Source organism: Macrobrachium nipponense, chromosome 5 (assembly GCF_015104395.2).
Source record: "Macrobrachium nipponense isolate FS-2020 chromosome 5, ASM1510439v2, whole genome shotgun sequence".
Classification (NCBI taxonomy): Eukaryota; Metazoa; Arthropoda; class Malacostraca; order Decapoda; family Palaemonidae; genus Macrobrachium; species Macrobrachium nipponense.
Genome location: NC_061107.1, coordinates 74,570,927 through 74,584,725, shown reverse-complemented (window position 1 = coordinate 74,584,725; position 13,799 = coordinate 74,570,927). Strand labels below are relative to the sequence as shown.

Below are 13,799 nucleotides of genomic sequence, written 5' to 3'. Positions count from 1 at the left end.
TTCTAATCTTATCTAAATACGAGAGAGCATTTCTCTCTTTCACAGTACGTGGATTTATAATTTTTCTTTTATATGTCAGTTAAAACTAACGTTGACTCAGGTATGTACTCTTTTGTCAGCCTAAAAACTACTATGTTTTCGTCGTTGTTGCTGTTCTTGTTGGTGGGGGGTAGGAAAGTTCTATGGAAGAGCCTAAAAAGGTCTGAAAAGGTTGTTTTGCTTCAAGTTAAAGATACAAAAACCTTAGAATAGGCTATTTATGATTTATTTATAAGAATAAAAATGTAAAAATAATGTACATGTTAAACAGTACAGAACAATTATTTCCAATAAAATATAGCCCATTTATTTTAATTTTCGTCTATGAAACAACGTTCTATTTGCTCGTAGATTTTAAGCACGCGCCCCGAGTAAGGATCACGCCTTGTTTCTCCATTTATTTCGTCCACATAAAACAGAATATTGATCTGATAGTTTAGAACATGTTCACTTGATTCCGTATCGTCCGAACTTCCTGAAATGGTCGCTTGCTTTGAAACAATATTTGCCCTGAAAATGAAGTCAATCTCTTATGTTCCCCCGCGTGTTTCAGAAATTTTAGTGTTTACGTTTACTACTTCATTGCCCTTCAACATTTATCATCACTTGCCGCATTGTGCAGACATTAATATTTTTTGCTGCTTGGAAATAACATTAATTAATGAAACTGTGTAAAGGTCAGTTATTTAAATTTTCAATGCGATACGTGCTTCGGATTTACTTATCAAATTTTAAAGAGTGTTAATCAAGAAATAAATATTGGTATTAATTATTTTTAACGTGCATTAACTTCGTTTATAGTTATATATACGCTAAACGAGTGAGAATCAATTCCGCATATAATTCCGCAGCAATGTGCAATGTACTGTGTAATATGGATGCTGAGTAAAAACGTTTTTTTTTATATATATTACTGTTCGAGGTACTGACCATTTAGGTATACTATCTGCTTTTTATGGTTACATACATACATATATACGTACATACATTCAAACATGCATGCATACATACATACATGCATGCATACATACATACATACATACCTATCATATATAATATATTATATATATATATTATATAATATATATATAGATATCTATATATTTATATATATATATATATATTATATATATATTATGGAGAGAGAGAGAGAGAGAGAGAAAAGAGAGAGAGAGTAGAACAAGAGAAAACAGACAGCAGCAGGCGCAGCAGCGAACTAGATCAATATGTAATAGCAATTTGTAAGTATTTTTGGCCATTCTTTTCCTTTCCTTGACTTGGAAAAATAAAGTCTACGCTTCTTTAATTTTGGGTGTCATAGTCCCCGCTGATTTGGGAACTTACATCCAGGTATTAGGGAAATGATAAGTGTATGGATAATCCGACGCCATGATCTGGTGCGTAGACTCACCTTGGAAGGGGAAGGACAGGTATGATGATCATGAAAATGGTTGCGAACTCTCTCTCTCTCTCTCTCTCTCTCTCTCTCTCTCTCTCTCTCAGGTTATCAATGCACTAAGGGTTTCCCCACTATTTATGATGGTGATTTTTCTCGTATGCATCTTTCGATAATCATCATAGGGCCACGTAATATTGATATATCTATGTATATATATATATATATATATATATATATATATATATATATATATATATACATATATATACATACGTAAGTTTTATTTCTTCTGATGAGGATTCTCAATATAGGTATTAGGATGACAAATAGCAAGAATGCAACATAAATCACAACGCAGGTTAACAGAGGCACAAAGATTATTCATGGGAAATACATATACATATCACCCTTTCCTTGCTAGGGATTCGTACTCGATTCTCTCTCTCTCCAGTGGGACGAGTGTCTTGACCACTGGATGTGTTTGTGATCCATAGGCAGAAAACATATTTCAATATCATCAACTGGAAAGTTTTATCCTTAAGGGTTTTGTAATTAGTTCCGGCACGGTTAGATGTTTCATTTTCTAAGAAAGATTTCTTGTATTTGACGTAGGTCTGTCTTGATATGAATCAATCCTTTCATATTTATTCTTAAACTTCAAAAAAGCTTTGACGTAGAATAAGCAACTGCTCTCATGAGGAGAAAAGCATCAGCACGGACATGTTTCAAGTATAGCTAATTCCAAAGCACGGAAAAGGTACTTATACTCACAGGTACGGCCCCCGAGGGACAAGTCTGTCGTACACACACTGATAAGAATCAAGCAAGGCAGAGAGAGAAAGAGTTAATGATATACTAATATAATCACTTGCGATAAGATATCACTGGCGTGTTTCCCAGCTTAACGATTAACTGTGCGTTCAAGTGTTATTTATTTATTTTTTTTTTGCAAAGTTTATTCTGCTCTTAATGTCTCACATGCAGAGTTGCTGAACGCCTGGACATGTGATGTTACCGGACACGTGTGTGATGTGTTTTTTGCGACGTTTAAATGCACGTTTTTAAAAAAGAAATTTGCCTTTTAAATTCTGAGTAATGGCCATTTATTTGTATGAATTTATTACGACGAGCAACGCCACGCCATCTCACCGGAGGCTTAATTAAAGATTGATGCGGGGGTGTTGTTAGATGGGCACACCGAACAGAATAATCCTATGGGCGTGGGCGCTGCTGCTTCCGAAAGATTTTCATGGTGACCGTGTGGGGGGCGGGGGTGAAGTTATGGTGGGGCGGAGTTTATGGTGGAGGGAATGACGTAGTTCCTTCCCATTGGCTGCTTGGATGTTGGGGGGCGGCTAATGCTCAGCTAGGAGATGTAAGGGCGGCTTCATTCCGCCGTCAGTTTTCGTGAAAGTCGCACGTGCATCACGCCCATATCTCCTCCAGGTAGGTCCTCGACTCTGCCTCGTATATGGGTATTCAATATATGGCCTCAGAGCCCTTTGTGAGCCCTCTAATCATCGTTATGCAAAGCTTTTGAGCGAAGTAGTGCGGGAAAAACGTTCGTCAATTCGACTGCAACGTTGTATACTTAATCTTCACATTGCAAATACGTACTTTCAAGCACACAAACTGGTACATTCAGTCCAAGTTGTATCTCAGTGTTCTTGTGGGTTTAACTCAGCCTATTAATATAATTTCTCTTTGTGGAAGCTCTCTCATGAAATGAACATTCGTTTAACAACCAGGTTCCTCAGAAGAGTCATGCTGTGGTGGGCTATAGCCGACAAGATTTCATCTCTGTAAATCTCGTATTTGCATTTTCAAAAACCATGGCTGATTGCAGCTTCCCCGTAACTATGGCAACGTGTACCTGGATGACTCCTGGCGGGAAAATCACGAACTAGCTAACTCTGTTCGAACCGCCTGAACGGACATACCGTATTTTGAATTCGAGACAAGGAAATCTCATGAAACTGCATATCACTTGGGGGAGTAATTTTGGTAAAATTCTGCAAGGGTGAGGAGCACGGGCGTTGATTATGTTAACTAAAATTACGATTCAAACGCTGCCATTATTGTTACGTCACTCGAACGCGGGAGACCTGGCGGATGCTGATTCTACTCTGTTTGTTTGTTTGTTTCCGTGTAGCTTTTGAAGTACTCTTAGTGTGCTATGAAATATAATGTGATAGATTCAAAGACGGCTTTACAACCATTTAGAGGTAAATTAAGAATAGGCTTTTAAAAGGCTCAAAATACCCTTTTTTTCCTTTTATAGAAAGCGTCAGCCCTAGCTGAATGTTCTTCTGAAATAAGGCCTTTCTGAAGCAGTGAGAATATTGCTTTCATTGGTGTATAAATGAGATAAATCCACACCTTATTGTTTAGGAAAGTCTTGATCATTTTATTTGTTTGACAACTCTCACCACGGTTTTTTCCTAGTGTCCTACGTTGCTGCTTCTTCAAGTAACAGGCCTTTTTTTTTTTTCTTAAGAGACCTTGCTGCATTGCATTGAGCAGCTCAAGGCTCCTGGTCGTCTGCGCTTTGACGCATCAGCGTACTTTTATTCACTTATTCACCATTATCAGTCGCAAATTACTAATGTGAGGAACCTTTCTCATTCATGAATGCGAGTGAATTTTCTATTCTCATTTCTTTGGGTAGAAAATCTACAAATGGTTCGAGGGTCATATACAGAACAGGGTGGAAAGTCATTCCAGATAAGACGTAGATATTCATGGCCATTTTTAGTAACCCCGGATATTTCCTCGTTCAGTACCTCTCCAGCTTCGGAGTGAAGAATTTATTTTGTTTTTATTCCATTATTTACTTTAGGTTTTTGCCTTTGTCTTAAGCAGCCCAGCCTCCTCGTCGCTTCAGTGCTATGCCCCTATCGAAGTCAGACCTTTGGTCTTATGTTCACGAATAGGGTATAGTTTCTTCATTTCCATTGTTTGTTTTTTTTCTAATTCGACGAATTACCAATTGTTTTCTTAAAGCCATTTGCAACCATTTTCACGCTGTGTGTCTAAAGGTTTAATGTTTCCTTAATTGTGCCGTTTTCTATGCTAATGTCCATTTTCCTTGTTTCAATTTTTAGGATCAAAATATGTTTTGGCTTCTTCTTGCGTTTCACGGCAGAGCTTTGAGGCTACTATTGTTATTTTGATGCCGTGCTCTTTTCGTGGTTGTCATAATATATCTCTTTACATTCGGACTCGCTGCTTTATCTAGCCTCGGACAGTTAAGACTTGCTTAACGAATTTTAGCTGGTTTTGTTTAAGAATGCATTCTAAGCTGGTTGCACCCTTTTGGTTGGAGCATTAGTTAGCAGAATATGTATACTTAAAGTGATCATATACATATATATGCGGTATATACACACACACACATATATATATATGTGTGAGTGTATGTGTATGTATGGTTGTGTGAAATTACATTAATTCATGGGTTTTATGCTCCAGACATATGCAAAGATGCAAGAAAAATGCACGCACGCTCACACACACACATTATGAATATATGTATACACATATGTATATATATACATATACCCACACATTATATAGAATATAATATATATATTATATTTAACATATCATACTACATACATACATACATACATACATACATACATACATACATACATACATACATACATACATAGCAGTCACCAACGCCTCACAAATGAAGAAAAAAGGGGCATAGTGTCGGTACGGCATAGATTTGCATAGGGGAGACTCGGTCCCTTTAGTGGTTCTGGATGGCTTTTCCAGGTAGGAAACCTGGATTATCGGAAAGGTGTTATAGATTTCTCGCCTGCATCTTCATCAAGCTCGGCCTCGTGCTCCTGGTAATGGTTTATCTCTTTAAAAGAAACGAGACTGAATATGTAAAAATCTGTCTTTTTTCAAACTACTGACTACAAACTCTTTGGTGTAGTTTAGGATACACATTTTGTGTATGTAAAAATCTGTCTTTTGTTTGGAAGTACTGACTTCAATCTCTTTGGTGTAGTTTAGGATACACATTTTTTTGTGTATGTAAACATCTGTCTTTTTCAAAGTACTGACTACAGTCTCTTTGGTGTAGTTTAGGATATACTTTTTGTATATGTAAAAATCTGTCGTTTTCAAAGGATTTGTTTTGGGATACACATTTAAAAGGTGAAGGTAAGGAAGACACATTTAAAACTTCGAAGGATCTGCTTCGCAAACCTCAGTGATGAAACAGAAACAGAAACAACTGTTTAGGTAAAAGTGAATTGAATAGAATGAGTAGGCGTCGACTTCGCCCCCCCCCCCCCCCCCCCCCGCCCCCACTAATCTAAAAGTCAGACAGGTGAAGGGGAATTGAAGATGCCGGTACATCGTTGCTGCAACAGGTTGCTGTATATGTGTGTGAGTGTGCATACGTTTACACGCATGTGTTGCTATGTCGTATGATAATGAGGCTTGTGCCTGTCGATGAACTCGGTTGAATACTACTTTTCATAATGTAAATTTGAACTGCAAATGCATTCATGTTCATTACTGCTAGGGGTCTTTGCTTGCCTTGACAAAGATATCACATTTTTATGTGTTGTTTTGTGGGCTGTTGTGATAACATTGCACGTTGCAAGTTCTTTACAGGTTTTAAACGAAAAGAATTTGCATTTTATAAAGCCAGTTTTGAGAGTTGCAGGAGGAAAATGCATGTCATAGCTGAACGTCTTTTCCTAGTGTGCTCAAGGACAAGTGTGGGCAGTTTCCTGCTGTTACGTGGAATGTTGACTCACGGTTTGTTCGCTGGCCTCTTGACAAAAGTACTGACTACAAACTCTCAGGTGTAGTTTAGTCTCTCTTAATGAAAGCACTTTGCCGTCCAGAAAAAAGAAAGACTTCTACATTAGCCTATGCTGATAAAACATATCTTTACCAGCCCGAATGCTTTACCCTCCATCGTAAAAGGAAAACCTACCATTATTTCAATTTCAGTTTGTCTGGCGATTTTCACAATGTTATTATTCACCGTTACCACACCCAGAAAGAAGAGGTCATTGGGGTGGGGATGGATATGGGATGGGATGGGTGTGTGTGTGTGTGTGTGTGTGTATGTATGTTAGTGTAGTGGTTATCATTATCGATCTTTCTAGAAAAGTTGATGCAGAGGATGTTAAGTCTAAGGGTACAGACATTGAACCTCTACCAAAACTCGGATGCCTTCGTTTGAAAGCATTTGAAAGCGGAAAGGAGACAAAGAGACGTGAGATGATGAGAGACAGAGACAAACAGACGTACACAGGGAGAACGGGAAGATAGACAGAATAATAAACAACTAGGCAGACAAGGAGACAGAAAGAGAAGGAGTTCATTATTCCATTGTCAAAAGACTCAAGGCGGACTTCATGCAGTTGGCTTATCTCCAGTTTGCCCGTTTTCTCAAATACCGGCAGACAGGTTTAAGCCTTTCATCGCTTTGTTTCAGATGTTTATCTTATCTATCCCTTCATTTATCACAAATTATTCTTGAAAGTTTCACCGGGAGTGCCAGGTCAAGGAATATACTCGGTAGATTCTAACTGGGAAAGAATTTGGTGTTGTTTCTAGAAATTAAACCGCTTGCATGTGTTAAAGGATTCGTCTCTGTTCGTGGTATTTCTTCATTTGTCTTGTACAAGTGATTAATTTCACATCGTTTATTCACCAGATGTAATTTTACTCCTTTGCTTTTGAATTCAAAACCGAGCTGCTTGCAGTAAAACCTAAAGTTGTACCAATGCCTGAGCGCAGATCGATGGCACCGCTCAGGGAGAGAGTGCCAGTGGCCGGGGGTTCGGGTCGGGTATCCTGGGATGGAGGGAGCCACCCGCCGCCTATTTCTGTGATGTGGATACTGAAGGGAGGGTGGAAATGACGTAATGTTTACATTAGCGAAAAGTGAAGTCGTTTATCCCCCGTGTTGCTTGTATCGGGTTACCGAGGGGTCCCCGAATTAGTTAATTAATACCAAACAGTTACGCTCCCTCTTAGGTTACATTAGCGACATTGTCATCAGTATTACCACGGGCTAATTTTTCGTCGATCTCGCCTTATAGTATATTAGATGGAGGGATGGCATGAGCTCTGTTTTTACGTCCTGTAGGGAGGAAACTTATCCTCTGCCTCTGAAGTACATATACACATTAGAAAATTTAATTCCTACAAAGTAAGAGAATTTAAACACAAAAGAATTAGGAATTACTTTTGGAAAGTTTCCGTACACATTCTAGGCATTTAACACTTTGAAAATTCAAGCTGATAAAAAATTGCGTCTGGATACACTAAAGAGTCAAGTTCACAAAGATAGAATTCATGGTGTGAGTCTCTCTCTCTCTCTCTCTCTCTCTCTCTCTCTCTCTCTCTCTCTCTCTCTAACGTTTTTCGATTCTGTTTTTGCAATTCATGGTGGAAGTTCATCTCTCTCTCTCTCTCTCTCTCTCTCTCTCTCTCTCTCTCTCTCTCTCTCATGAGGCAGTTCCAGTTTCCAGCTCCTTCAAAAAGAGTGCACTTGCGTATTTCTACTCTCTCTCTTAAACTTTTCCATTCTGTATTTTGTAATTCATGGTGGGAGAGTTCATCTCTCTCTCTCTCTCTCTCTCTCTCTTTCTCTCTCTCTCAAACTTTTTCCATTCTGAATTTTGTAATTCACGGTGGGACTTCCTCTCTGTCTCTCTCTTTCTCTCTCAAACTTTTTCGACTCTTTATGATATATATTCTGAAGAGGGCAAAACACATGCCAAGAAATTCGGGATGTCCTCAAACGTTCATGGTAAATTTGTAGAAGTGGAAATTCTCTTTATAAGAGCATAAGGGGAAAGAATAACAGAAAAGACATAAAAGACATGGGAAGATACGGGGCAACGTAAGGACATGGCAAGAGATAACAAGGACATGGAAGGTCATGAGAGAATATTATGGACCTGGGAAGAGAAAGGGCCAAGACGTCTAGACAGTGTTCTTCTTGGCTGGAGGAATATTAGGTTTTTATTTTCTGCATAGAGCATTTAGATTAATTTGGGTTACTTTGATTATTATACATAATGTTTCCATTTCTGCAGCCATATTAATGTACTACTTTCATTTTGTACTTTGAAAGTGTAATTATAACGATTTATTTTAAATAACGTTACCGTATTTTTTTATTCATCTTCTTCGGTAATTTAATAGAATCTTTCGTGCGATTAATTCTACTAACCTGTGATAATCACTGATTGATTTATGCTTATGTGATTTTATTTATATACATACATATATTAGATTATATATGTATTGTATTATGTATATATATCATATATATATATTTTATATATATGTATATATATCTATATATACATATACACACATATATATATATATATATATATACATATATATATATATATATATATATATATATATATATATATCGAACTACAAATTTCCTTTAATATCTAATTCGCTCTATCTCGGAATTGATATATTTTCATATATGCTTAACCGAGGGGGATTTATTAAGCGATAATAGAATGGCGATCGACAGGCGCGAACCAGCGACCTCTCAATTCCAGGACTGGCAGTGAAGCCTTAAACCACCAGTCCTGGAATTGAGAGGTCGCTGGTACGCGCCAGTCGATCGCCAATTCTATTATAAGCATATATATATATATATATATATATCTATATATATATATATATATATATATATATATATATATATATATATATATATGTGTGTGTGTGTATATCAGCATCCAGTACACTTCGTAGGTCTTTCAAGTGTTTATACATTGTACTGATAGGGCCTCACTTTTTTAAAACGTTTTCTATTTCAAAATCATTCTTTGATCTTACAATTGACAACCTAGTCTGTGCAAAACTGATCCTCTCCTATAATATTTTGTATAATCTGCCTCATTTCATTTTATCAGGAACTAACCAAACACTTTTCTAAGGATTCGTAAGTAATGACACTTGATTCCCACACTTTACATTATTAAACAATACTTTCGCTTTTACACAATGCTTCTTAAGCCATTATGAATGAGAATTTTGTCGTTTGTGAAACAGTTGCACAGTGAGATAGACTTAACTCTTACTAAAGGAATATGCAGTTCACACGTTTTGCACTGTTTTGTACTTATGGACTTTCATCTCTTGTATTAACTTGAGGGTGTACACCGTGCGAGGGCATGGTAACTCCCCTTAGTACTACGTACTCTCTCTCTCTCTCTCTCTCTCTCTCTCTCTCTCTCTCTCTCTCTCTCTCTCTTCCCCTTTAGTATTCGTTAGGGTTAATTTCATCGTGAGCTGTCAGGATCGGCTTCAGACCGGGAGATAGTGATTTAGAGAGCGACGCAGGTGATTTAACCAGGGTGCAAAGTCACAGCCATTTATTTACAAGATCTACATATTGCCTCGATGTTCCGTGAGGCTTAAAAGATTGACACCACTTGCCTGTCGTTGGAGATTTCTTCCTCAACTTTGTCTGTGGTTAGGTATTTTTTCCCCTCCTTTCTTTAATAGGAGTTTCAAGGATTAGGATGTCTCAAAGACTTCTTATTAGTTCATCCTAAGAGGAGACATCGTGTGCTCACTTATCTGTAGGAGCAGGTTCTACTGTTCATTCACAGTGTCCTAATAATTTGCCTAGCTTTCTTTTAAACTCTTCCACACTGTTGCTGTTTACAACTTCAGGTGGCAGTTTATTCTAGGTGTCATATATTTTGTGTATAAAGAGGTTCCCCGCAATGGGATGTGTTGTATCTATTCAGTTCTAGTTTCCATCCATTATTTTTTGGAAGATATGGGATTTTGATGAACACGAAGTTGGTCAATTTTCATTTTCACAATAGGGTCTGAATTGATATAGACGGTTTGAGTAAGATGAACCTGCCCAGTAATGTTACCCTAACCTAACCTGGGATATCAAAGCTACCTACAGACTATTTGGTAATTATTTCGTCTCATACAATGACGTGTGATGTGCCTTCTGCTGCCCAATTATTGGTGAATAGTTATGTATGCTGGTGTTCCATATCCCTTACCTCACAAGGGATGGATTCAGAGGGTGTTGTCTTTTTTGAGGCGACGTTTTAGGCCTACGCCTTTCTATACACTGGCTGTGACCCACGGTAGTCGACTGTCCATCAGGTACATCATTCACTTATTGAGTCAGAAGGAGCACTTTTTTTTTTTTTTTTAGGATTTTTTTTATTTTAGGAAACAGGCATAAAAATGTTTCCGCCTCATGGGATTGAGGGAATTCATTAACCACTGAGCTAGGGAAACTCAGTGTGTTGATTGTACACATATACACTCACGCATATACACACATGCACACATATCATGCTGTACGCACATACATACCCACATGTAATTTGTAGACATATACACGCATACATGCAAAAATATCATGCTGTACATACACACTTGCAAACATATGCTGTACACAGATACACACACACACATGGACACATATCATGTGGTACACACACACATATACACACACATTCACACACACACAGACCGTGTCTTATATCCTTATTGCAAATGACACACGATGAAAAAATAGTGCATTCCCAGCATGGAAATGTGGCAGTACATAGCAGACACCTGGAAGAATAAATCTGGAAAATGGAACTGCCTCATGAGGAGAGAGAGAGAGAGAGAGAGAGAGAGAGAGAGAGAGAGAGAGAGAGAGAGATAGAAGAAGAAGAAGAAGAAAATAGAAGAACCTAACGTGTAAATAGGATCTATTGTAAATGACCCCGTATTATGGTAATTCCCATCGGCTAAACTGAGTGTTTGTTACGCTCTATTAACTTTTCCAGGCTCCTGCTGCTGCTGCTGTTGCCAGTTTTGGGGGAAGGGGTCGACTGCCGTCACTCCTTTTCGAACAACCCAGTCGATTCTTCCCCTTATTCCCTTTTTTCCACTCTTTTGTGAGAATCCGGCCTTTTGCTCGATCGAGCTTTGAGAGCTCTCTCTCTCTCTCTCTCTCTCTCTCTCTCTCTCTCTCTCTCTATATATATATATATTATATATATATATATATATATATATATATATATATATAATATATATATATATATATATATATATATATATATATATATATGTAAGTGTCTGTGCGTAAAAGTCATTACTTAAAATTGACGTATATAAATCTTTCAAAACCTTTCCAGTTTCAAATCCGACATACCTAGTATACCTTGCTTCAATTACTCAACCCTACTCTCTCTCTCTCTCTCTCTCTCTCTCTGAGGTTTTATTATTTTCGTTTTTCGATATTTCCAATGGTGTTCTTGTCTTTTGCTTAATTTTGCTGTCTATTCCACTCACCTATTCCAGTTTTTTTGTGTCATTTTTATTAAGGAAGTAGATACTACCATAAAAGTTTTTGAGCCGTCGTTGTTAAAAAAAAAAAAAAAAAAAAGTGAACGTACTGAGTGCGTTTTTTTCTTGTCCCGAAGTGATTGGTGCAAGCAATTACTATTTTTATATATATTTTTGAGTTGGTTGAAGTACTATTCAGCTTCGTTCCAGATTGAACCGAGAATTTTTTATTGGTTTCTCGTTAGTGAGTGGCTAATTCTGCTTCATTACTGCTTTGTGTGAGACCTTCGACTATATGTGTTGAAGTTTATTTGAAGAGCAAAGAGTGATCCGACCTCCAGCTTACTCTGGGCTCATGCTAAAGTCTGTGGTCAAATAGAGCTTTGTTTCACCAACGAAAATTAAAATAAATACGCTATACTTTGTTATAAATAATTGTTCTGTACTGTTTAGCATGCACATTATTTATTTTTTACATTTTCATTCTAATAAATAAGTAATAAATACCCTATCCTAAAATTCCTGCATCTTTAACTTAACACGAATCACCTTTTTCAGACCTTTTTAGGCTTTTCTATCCACTGCCCCCCCCCCCCACCCCCCCCCCCCCCCCCTCCCCAGAACAAGAACAGTAACGACAACAAAGTAATTTGTAGGCTTACTCCCCGAGTAAGCGAAAATTTAACTGAACTTCCAAATTTGGAAGTTCACATTAAACAGAATAAAGCAGTTGGCTAATTTTGGGGAAAGAAAAACGTGATAGGTTTTTGAAAGTCCTTGAAATATAATGCATTTCCTTTTTGAAAACTCAAACCTCATTGTGTCTGTATACATCTACTATATTTATAAAAGTTTAGGTATCGTTTCACGGTGATAAGAAAAATGATGTGATATCCGTTTTTAGGATGATGTGGTAACCGTTTATTGAACAAAGAAATGATTGAAAATGCCAATTTGTTCTTGTAATGTCAAGTACCATAACTTTTGTTTTAATGTAAGTTATTACAGAAAGTGTAAGTTAAGTGCATGGTCAGGTTTCGCTTAGCATCCCTACAGGTTCATGAGTTGGTACAAACGGTTCCTTGCTTAGTCATTTGTAATGTTTATCGTCCTTTTACGTTGTTAGTGACTCGGCGAATACTTTTTCTGTAGTGGGTGAGGTACAAATTATCCATGTATCATCTACATTGCTTTAATTTATTGATGAATTTGTGGTTTGATGCATTATGGGTGTTAGCATCTCAGTGGCGTGGTCGGTATAGTCTTTGCCTGCCACCTCGGTGGCCGCGAGTTCGATTCTCGGGCATTCCATCGAGGGGTCTGAGATGTATTTCTGGTGATAGAAATTCACTCTCGACGTCGTTCGGAAGGCACGGAAGTCAAGCCGTTGATCCCGTTGCTGAGTAAGTAACCACTGGTGGTTCCATGCAACGTAAAAACACCATACGATCAAAACAAACATTGTAGGTGTCGAAAGATGATGATGTCAGAAATGGGTATGATGAAAGTTAGCCTCGAATGAGGGCTTCGCCTCCTTTTGAAGTCTGTCAATACGCCCAAGGCCACAACTCGGAGGCGACTTGACGGGCACTCAGGGCGTTGGGTAAACAATCCGACGAGGAGGGCATTGGGGACGTGGTGGTGGCATTCTCAAGGTATTCATTTTCTCGATCTTACTCTTGGCGAGAGTCAGATTGGCTCGGGGGTAAGATTTTGTCGGTTCTTCCCCCCCCCCCCCCCCAAACTTCTTTTTAGAATCGTTTATCAACTCCATCATCGGTCCGCTTTTAATGAATTGATTTTTATAATATAGAAACGTATAGAAACTAGAAGGGAAATTCAGATGATGTTTTGGGCTTGAAAAGCTTTAGGAGAACATACACTGGCCATTGAAATTTATTCATCGCTGACTCCTGTTTACCATGATAATATTTCTAAAAAAAAAAAAAAAAAAAAAAAAAAAAAAAAAAAAAGTTTTTGGTCCAAAAAATCCAAATGCAATAAGTTCTCAGTATAATTG

General features: G+C 37.7%; 1 protein-coding gene across 1 annotated transcript in view; it reads left to right on the top strand.

Moving 5' to 3' along the window:
* The first annotated feature begins 2,726 nt into the window (after positions 1-2,726).
* LOC135215408 (uncharacterized) overlaps positions 2,727-13,799 on the top strand; it is a 1,081,448-nt gene continuing 1,070,375 nt past the window's right edge. The window contains exon 1 of the mRNA XM_064250012.1: positions 2,727-2,884. The gene's annotated coding sequence lies outside the window, so the exon portion shown is untranslated. The remainder of the gene's footprint in view (positions 2,885-13,799) is intronic.